Raw genomic sequence first — 9,389 nt, forward strand, 5'->3', positions numbered from 1 at the left:
CCGCAGAAGCACGAGCACTGGCCCCGGCACAAGAGCACAACAATGCCAACAGGGTGGCATTCACGTATGACCCAGCTGACCCAACAACTCATGCAGACATCAGCTGAATGGACCAAGTCTGCACCCACTGCTCTGCTTACAAGTTCAAGGGAGAGACCAAGGGTGTGTGTGCTGCAGCAATGGCAAGGTCATCCTTGAGCCCTCTCCTGTCCTTCCTCCCTTGCTGAAGGAACTTCTCTCAGGCTAAGGTCCCCTCAGCAAACACTTCCTTGACAACATTCGGATGTATAATGGCAGCTTTGCGATGACGAGCTTCTGGCACAAGGAAGCTGAAGTCCAGGGCTGGAACCCGAGCTTCCGGGTCCAAGGTCAAGTGTTCCACCGCATTGGCAGCTTGCGCCCGCCTGAAGAGGGCCCGCCAAAGTTCCAACAGGTCTACTTCCTGGACTCACACGCCAAGGAGCTGGCTGCCAGGAACCACAGCAGCCTCAAACCACACATCCTTGAGATGCTCGCAAAGTGGTTTCACGAGGATAACCTCCGTGAGCTCAAGACTGTGATGTACTTGCAGAAGGAGGCAACTCTGAAGAGCGCCAGATCATCATCAGAGAGAACAAGCAACTGCAAGGAGAGCACACACACCGCTACAATGCCCAGTCTGCACCAGAAGTCGCCATCCTAATGGACAATGAGCCAACAGAACCCAGAGACATTGTCCTCAGACTTCACGATAGGGAACTTAAAAGGATCAGTGAGCTGCATGCATCTTATGATGCACTCCAGTATCCCATAGTGTTCCCATATGGAACAGATGGCTACAGCATCCATATGGTGGCCAGGACTGCTACTGGACAGGATGGACTTAAACTCACACAGCTGCAGTACTAAAGCTACCACATCATGGTGAGAGAGGGCAACCACATACTGCAGATGCGATGACTCTTTCAGCAGTTTTTGGTCGATGTCTACTGCAAGATCGAGACAGAGCGACTGGGCTTTATCCACAGGGAGCAAAAGAACGTGCTTGCTGATAACTACGACAACCTCTGTGACAGCCTCATGGCCAGCGATGGTAACCCTCGCAATGTTGGACAAAGGGTGGTCCTTCCAGCAACATACACCGGTGGGCCGAGGTGGATGCATGAGAAACAGAGTGATGTCATGGCCTATGTGCGCCGCAAGGGAAGGCCTGACTTCTTCATCATGATGACCACAAATCCCAAATGGACCAACGTCCAGGAAAACCTCTTGCCAGGACAAGAGCCTCATGATCGCCGAGACATCATTGCCCATGTCTTTCGCCAAAAGAACAAAAAGCTCATGGAGCTACTAAAGTTGGGAGCTTTTGGGAAGATGAGAGCCTTCCTGTACACCATTGAGTACCAGAAGCGTGGTGTTCCTCATGCCCACATCCTCCTGTGGGTCGCTCCAGAGGACAGGGTCAAGCCCGAAGACATTGACCTGGTCATCAGTGCTGAGATTCCCGACAAGGAGCAAGATCCATTGCTGCACAAGATGGCCATGGCACACATGACCCACGGTCCATGCAGAAACCTCAACCAGAACAGCCCTTGCATGAAGGACCGTAAGTGCTCAAAGGATTTCCCAAAGCCATTCTTGCAGAGCACTGAGCAAGGAAATGACAGCTACTCCAAGTATCGCCATCTCAAGCCAGAATATGGTGGTCACAACAGTGAGATAAAGATGTGCCAGGAGGGAAAACGGGTGGTACAGGTAGTTACCAACCAGTGGGTGGTACCTTTCAACCCGTTCCTCCAACGCCAATTCAATTGCCACATCAACGTTGAGATCTGCTACAGCATCAACAGCATCAAGTATATCACAAAGTATGTCACCAAGGGGACCGATCATGCAGTGTTTGAACTGCAGCGAGCCAATGAGGAGGCCAGAAACCGTCCAGTGGATGAGGTAGCTCAGTTCCAGAATGCACGCTACGTTGGCAGCAGTGAGGAAGTCTGGAGGATCCTGGAGCACCCAATTTCTGAGCATCTCCCTCCAGTCATTAGCCTAGCCGTCCACCTCGAGAATGGCCAGCAAGTCTACTTCAATGTGGACAATGCCGTTGAGGGGGCACAGCGACCACCGCCAGCCACTACACTGCCTTATTCGACCTCTGCAGTCATGACGATTTTGCCAAGACGCTCATATACCAGGAGGTGCCCAAGTACTACACGTGGGACAAGTCGCACAAGAAGTGGGCCTGCCGTAAGCGAGGAGAGGTGGTCGAAGGTCCACATGCAATCTGGAAGGCTTCGGCAATTGGCCGCATCTACAGCATCAGTCCGAGGCAGGGTGACTGTTACTACGTTCGACTTCTCCTGGCTGAAGTCTGTGGCCCCTCCTCCTTCACTGCTCTGAGAACCATGGATGGCCAGGAATTGTCCTTCCGTGAAGCCTGTCTCGCAAGGGGATTCATGGAAAATGACCAGCACTTCCACCTTGCTATGGAGGAGGCAGACATCAGCCAGTCTGCACCAAACCTCAGGAGTCTCATGGCAGTCATCCTCACCACCTGTTTCCCCAGCAATCCACGCACACTCTGGGATCGGTTCCGTGACCTTCTCTCTTAAGACTACCTGTTCCAGCACCGTCACAATGTTGGCAATCCTGATGCTGACTACAATGAGGAGGTCTATAACCTTGCACTTTGCTCTCTCGAGGACAAGGTGATCATGGTGGGCGGCCGTCATCTCAGGTCGTATGACCTACCTACACCAGAGAGGGGCACAGAAGATAGGCTTGAGAGAGAGAGTACTTGCAACCTTGCGAGAGAGGAAGTGGACTACAACCAAGAGCAGTTTGGCTGTCCAGGCTGATGACCTCCAACAGCTCCTGACAGATGACCAGCGTCAGGTCTACAATGCAGTCCTTGAACTGGTGCAGCAAGCTAGCATCATCAATGGTAACAGGAGCAGCAACATCATCTTCCTCGATGCACCGGGGGCACAGGCAAGAGCTTCGTCATCAACACGATACTGAAAAAGATTCGCTCAGGATGCAAGATTGCTCTTGCTACCGCGTTCAGTGGAATTGCTGCAACACTGCTCCACCTTCAAGATCCCACTCGACACGCACCTCAAAGAGCAGCCAACATGCAACATCAAGCATGGAACAGCATTGGCCAAGGTCATCAAGGATGCTGCTGCCTTCACTGTGAATGAGGCCCCGATGACTCACAAGTCAGCCTACGAAGATGTAACCGTACACTGCAGGACATCACAGGAGTCCAGCAACCCATGGGAGGCATCCCCACACTGCTCTGCGGAGACTTCCGGCAGATCCTTCCAGTGGTCAGGAGAGGCACCAGATCCAACATTGTCAACGTCAGCCTGAAGACGTCCCACCTGTGGCGCCATGTGACTGTCAAGCACCTGACCACCAACATGCGAGCTCACCTGTCTGGCGATGAAGGAGACACCAACTTCTCCAAGCTGCTCCTGGAAATTAGCAATGGACAGATCCCATTTGCGGCCGAACCAGACACGATCGCAATTCCTCCTGGACTGGGAAAGGTCGTCTCCACACTGGAGGAGCTCAAGGCTGAAGTCTATCCTTGCTTGACAACAAATGGAGTCAGGTCTGAGTGACTGGCTGAGTGTACAATTCTCTCTCCGCTGAACACCAATGTCAACCAGCTCAACAACTGGCTCATGGGAGAGTTCCTCGGCGAGGAGAGGATCTACAAGTCTGGGGACAGTGCCATCTGCGACGAGGAGGCAGTCACTTACCCTGTTGAGCTGCTCAATTCTCTCAAACCGTTAGGAATGCCACCACACCTCTTCAAGCTGAAACTCGGTGTGCCCATCATGATCCTGCGAAACATGGAGCCAAGCAAGACCACCAATGGCACACGCTACATCATAACCTGCCTGCATGCCAATGTCATTGGTGCCACCATCTCCTGTGGACCATAGAAAGGAGAAGTCGTCCTTCTGCCGAGGATCCTGCACATTCCATCCGACTCCGAGCTGCCCTTACAGTTTCGCCGACTCCAGTTTCCCTGCAAGCCATGCTTTGTGATGAAGACAAACAAGGCTCAAGGTCAGACGTACAAGGCAATCGGTGTCGACCTCTCTGTCCAGTGGCCAGCTGTATGTGGCTGATGGCCATCTATTCCGATGGCCAGCTGTATGTGGCTGCCTCTCGGACCGGCAGCACAGTGAAGTTCAGCATCCTTGCACCAAATAGTCGGTCAAGCAATGTGGTCTACCCCGAGGCACTGGAACACCGATGATGAATGTTGACAACGACAAAGAAATGTGAAATTTGTCCAAATTAAATGATATATAAATGTGATATGTATTAAGCACCACAGTTTATCCCTTTCTTATTCCTATTTTTTCTGGGCAACGCCGGGTACTCCAGCTAGGAAATGTAAATAAATTGTAAATAAATCCAGCTAGTATATGTAAATTTTTATGTAAATATATATATATATATATATATATATATATATATATATATATATATATATGTATATGTATATATGTATATGTATATATACAGTATATATAAATATATAAATAAATAAACATTATATATATATATACATATATATACATATATATTTTGAAACGTGTATATATATATATATATATATATATATATATATATATATATATATATATATATATATATATATATATATATATATATATATATATTGTTGTGGTTGACGAAATTCGAAAACCACCATTCAGGTCCCTTAGGTGAGATATCTCTAAGTATATGTGTAGTTAGGCCCAAACCCGTTGTTTAGAGGGAATAAATGTCATTCATTCGGGCTGCGACCCTTCTAGATAGCCGTTTTTCTTTAACTATCTTTATTTTGGACCAGCCGCCATTACTACCACCACTACCACCACCAACCACGTCTCAACAGCCATCACACAACAACCACCAACCGCAGCGCCGCTTCACAACAACAGCCACGACCCTTGCCGTCACATCTCGCTCTCGCAACCATCGCATCACCGCCATTCCCGCGCCGCTTGTGGGCGCCGATCCTGGACTCGTGCAGGGCGCGCACCGAGCAGCGGGTGCAAAAACACCAGCCTTTCCGAAGAAATCGGATCAAAAAGCATTCACGCCCACTTCTGTTCCGTCCTATCGGCGAGCGTGGGGCGATTTGGCCCCGCCTCCAGGTGCGTCGGAGTATAATCGCTATATGCAGATTCGTGGATCAAAAAGCATTCACGCCCACTTTTCCTCTGTCCAATGGGGAGCCAGCCAGAGGTAAAGGGTCGAAGGTGAAGGAGCGAAGCCCCGGAGGCTATAAAGGGCCGCGTTCGCTTGCCGAGGAGTTGAGTTGGAAAGAGTCGGAGTTGGGAAGAGTCGGGAGTTGGGAAGAGTCAGTCAAGAGAAGAGTCGGAGAAAGCAGTTGGACGGAGCTGTGGAAGGTGGGAGAGTTGGAGAGGTGGCGGCGGCGGCGAAGGCAGTCGAGAGGGCGCTCGTGTCAGAGTCGGGGAGCTGCGGAGAGGAGAGGCCGGTAACGCGACCGAGGTCGTGGTGGAGACGCTCGTCGCGGGACCCGAGCCAGCGGGATATCCTCATCCCCCCCCGAGCATCAACAACCCCCTCCTGTTTCCCCCCGCGCTGAGATAGTGCGAGAAGGGGGCCCCGTTCCCACCCCATTGCCAGACACTGTCCGCGAGGCCCGCGGAGTCGGGGCGCCACCGCCATTTTGCGGCTCATCACCAGACGGGTAGGCTCGACGCGGTCTCGGCCCCAGGCTCGTCTGCCCCCTCATAGTGGAGGGTGGTCCCTTTTTCTTTTGCTTTGAGTATATGTGTTGTCGGCGCCGTCTGTGAAGTAAAACTGTATAAGTGTTGCCGTGTGCTCGGTAGTCGGTGGTAGATCTGCATTGTGTTTCACTTTTACATTTGCTTTTTGTGCATTATTGTGGTGTTTCTTCTTTTACATTTGCTTTTGGTGTATAATTGTATATGTGTGCTATCCGTGTGCCATCGCGAAATAAATGTGCTTTATGTTGAACTGTTTTTCCCGTTTCGCTTCGTCTTTTCCTTTATTGAATCTCCATCTTACTTCACGTTAAGGGTTGGTCATGGGCTAAAACGCCCGATAATTAATCGAACCGTCGGGGTTGACGATAACACCGCTCGGTTATCCCGATAGTACGGAACGGGTCGCTTAAAGTGGCCCGTGTCCGAAGTCGACCTGCGGCGAGGTGCGATCGCCCGGTCTACCCTCCGTGTGGGTACTTAGGTCGGTCGAATTTGGCGAGCAACCCTATCCCACGCGGGAGGCCGATTGGCACGATCGTGGTGAGGCCGAAAGGCCCACCCGTGACTAGTTCCCGGCGTTAGTCCGAGAGGGTCACGACGGGATTGTCCGTCCAGTGGGCGACGTGCCGCGATTCGAGTTACGTGGCCGTTCGCACGCCGGCGGGCGCGAATCCGCAACAATATATATATATATATATATATATATATATATATATATATATATATATATATATATATATATATATATATATATATATATACAGTATATACAGTATATGTATATTTAGGTAGATATACACATATATATATATATAAATGTATATATACATACATATTTACATAACAAGCCCAAATGAGCTAAGATCCACATCCTCTTAATGATGACGTCATAAAAACGAATATGACGTCATTGTGATGTATCAGGTTTGCGATAAATTATCTGTGCTAATGCCCGGCTTGATTCCCGCAAACAAAATTCAAACAGCTTGCCTAGTTTCCGAGTTAATAGTGAAGGCGATTTCGATTAGCGGAGATATTTTGACGTCATAACTTTTTTTCTCGGAAGAATTTCCAAAATCGGAGATGGTTACTGCCTGCGCGTGGGCTTTCTGCATATGCATGGCAAGTTTCACGAAGATCCGATGAAAACTCTGGGTTGTGAAACAAAAAATAGGAATGACGTAATAAAATTGTTATGACGTCATAATGATGTATCATATGTGCCGTAATTCATCTCTGCTGATGCCCTGTTCGATTCCCGCAAACAGAATTCAAAAAGCTTGCCAAGTTTCGGAGATAATATTTTAGGCGATTTACATTAGCGGAGATATTATGACGTCATAACCTTTTTTTTCTTGGAGGAATTTTCAAAATCGGAGATGGTTACTGTCTGCACAGGGTATTTTTACATGTATATGCCAAGTTTCAGGAAGTTTCGATGAAAACTGTAGGATGTGAAACAAAAAAGTCCACAAGAAGATGAAGAACAACAACATGAGTAAGACTTTGAGATCCTCCACGAGGATCTAAGTGTGTGTGTGTGTGTGTGTGTGTGTGTGTGTGTGTGTGTGTGTGTGTGTGTGTGTGTGTGTGTGTGTGTGTGTGTGTGTGTGTGTGTGTGTGTGTGTGTGTGTGTGTGTGTGTGTGTGTGTGTGTGTGTGTGTGTGTGTGTGTTCGAATTGTTCGGAAAAGGAAATGAAAATGGAGATGTATGGTTTTCAGCCGAACCAAGGACCGCAGTCTGTCCGCGCTGGTTGTTAGTGGACGTTAAAGATTCCACGGTGTCGTTTGGAAGAGCAGGCGAATTATCGCCGGCACTCCAGACAAATTCCAACAAATTCCTGCCAAAGTCAAACTGGCGGCTCGTGAGGGACTTTGTCCAAAGACGTTACCTGGCCATTAACTCACAAGGTGGGAATAATTTGGAGCCGTTGAAGAAATCGTCGTCGTCAGCAGTACGCACACTGCTATGTGAAAACACACACACAGACACACACAGACACACACAGACACACACAAACACACACACAAACACACACACAGACACACACACAGACACACACACAGACACACACACAGACACACACACAGACACACACACAGACACACACAGACACACACACAGATACACACACATACACACACATACACACACATACACACACATGCACATACACATACACACATACACACGCACACGCATACACAAACATACACACACACATACACACACACACACACACACACAAACACACATACACACACACACATATATACATCTACACACATACACAAACACACACACACACACACACATATATATACATACACACATACACACAAACAAACATACACACATACACACACACACACACAAACACACACACACATACACACACACACATACACACACAAACATACACACACACACATACACACACGCACACACACGCACACACACACACACACACACACACATACATACACATACACATACACACATACACACACACACACACACACACATACACACACACACACACACACACACATACATACACACATACACACACATACACACACACACACACACAAACATACATACATACACATACACACACACATAACTGATTCTTTAAATAGAATAACTTATCATAATGTAAATATATTGCTGTAACTGCTGCATGCTTTATTTAGCATGGCGTCATCCATTGGTTTCTGGGTTCATGGCATGAAAATGGGGTGCGGTGGAGTTGTGATGCGCTGCGCTAAAAGAGCTGTACTGGCCTGATGGGGAATAAACTCGTTCACTTCACTACTGGTGCTGATTCCTGTTCTCTACGGACATAACACCTACCCAGCCAGCAACTACACTGAAGGAGGATGAAGTGGAATCGTGAACTCATAATATTGTTACGAATTTGGAATTCGATTGCACACAACATACAGTTTCCTTTAGTCAGCTGTGTCGATAAGTGCTTGTTCCCGAGATAGCTCACCTTCCATTGTTTAAATGTTCAGAAATCGACTCGATGCGCTGCGGATCGATTTAATAGTTCGGGAACGAACAATGGAGACATCCCTCCCCCTCTTCTGCGAAGAGGAAGAACTCTGCCATCCCGTGACTCATGATGTCAACAACTCCCTACCACCCGTGGTTGAGCGGGGGAGGGGGGGTGGATCACGAGGGCATGAGTCACGCCGGGCGTGGAGGAGGAGGGGGGGCGGAGAAGGATAAGGACGAGATCCTTCCTTTGTTCTTGGGCAATAAGCTTTTTGCTTCGGCAGAGAGTAGTCGTTCAGCAGACCTTCGGGTCCTGTTTGGCCTGGGTTAGGGTTGAGGCCTTCGGAAGCTTTTTGCTTCGGCTGGCTCGGTGAACTTTGGCTTCTGTTTGGCTCGGGAGAGCTTTTTGCTTCGAGCTGCTTTGCTTGGAAGGAAGTTGAGCCGGTCACTCGGCTCGAGCTGCGAGTGGTGGCTTCTTCTTATTGGTTTGTGGAGATCTTTGTTCTCCATTTTGGTTCCCGGCTTGGTGCGACTCATCGACCTCTTCGTGGAGGTGGTTCCTCGGGGAAGCGACGCATCGACGGGAAGGATTGGCGCCTCGTTTCACCAGCACGTGTTGA

The 9,389-nt window shown here is 48.8% G+C and overlaps 1 protein-coding gene and 1 long non-coding RNA gene across 4 annotated transcripts in view; one reads left to right on the forward strand and one right to left on the reverse strand.

Moving 5' to 3' along the window:
* LOC147021287 (uncharacterized) overlaps positions 1 to 8,897 on the reverse strand; it is a 52,736-nt gene extending 43,839 nt beyond the window's left edge. Inside the window, exon 1 of the long non-coding RNA XR_015060743.1 lies at positions 8,765 to 8,897. This is a non-coding gene — a long non-coding RNA (uncharacterized LOC147021287). The remainder of the gene's footprint in view (positions 1 to 8,764) is intronic.
* A 123-nt stretch (positions 8,898 to 9,020) lies between these two features.
* Positions 9,021 to 9,389, forward strand: part of LOC147021288 (ropporin-1-like protein) — a 33,453-nt gene continuing 33,084 nt past the window's right edge. Inside the window, exon 1 of one of the 3 annotated variants that reach the window (XM_085891115.1) lies at positions 9,021 to 9,139. The gene's annotated coding sequence lies outside the window, so the exon portion shown is untranslated. Of the gene's footprint in view, positions 9,255 to 9,389 lie in introns of all 3 variants that reach the window. The other 2 variants (XM_085891114.1, XM_085891112.1) reach the window with 2 other exon arrangements.

Source organism: Eptatretus burgeri, chromosome 8, assembly GCF_056783735.1.
Source record: "Eptatretus burgeri isolate ZD-2024b chromosome 8, Ebu_testis_v1, whole genome shotgun sequence".
In the NCBI taxonomy this organism is placed as follows: domain Eukaryota; kingdom Metazoa; phylum Chordata; class Myxini; order Myxiniformes; family Myxinidae; genus Eptatretus; species Eptatretus burgeri.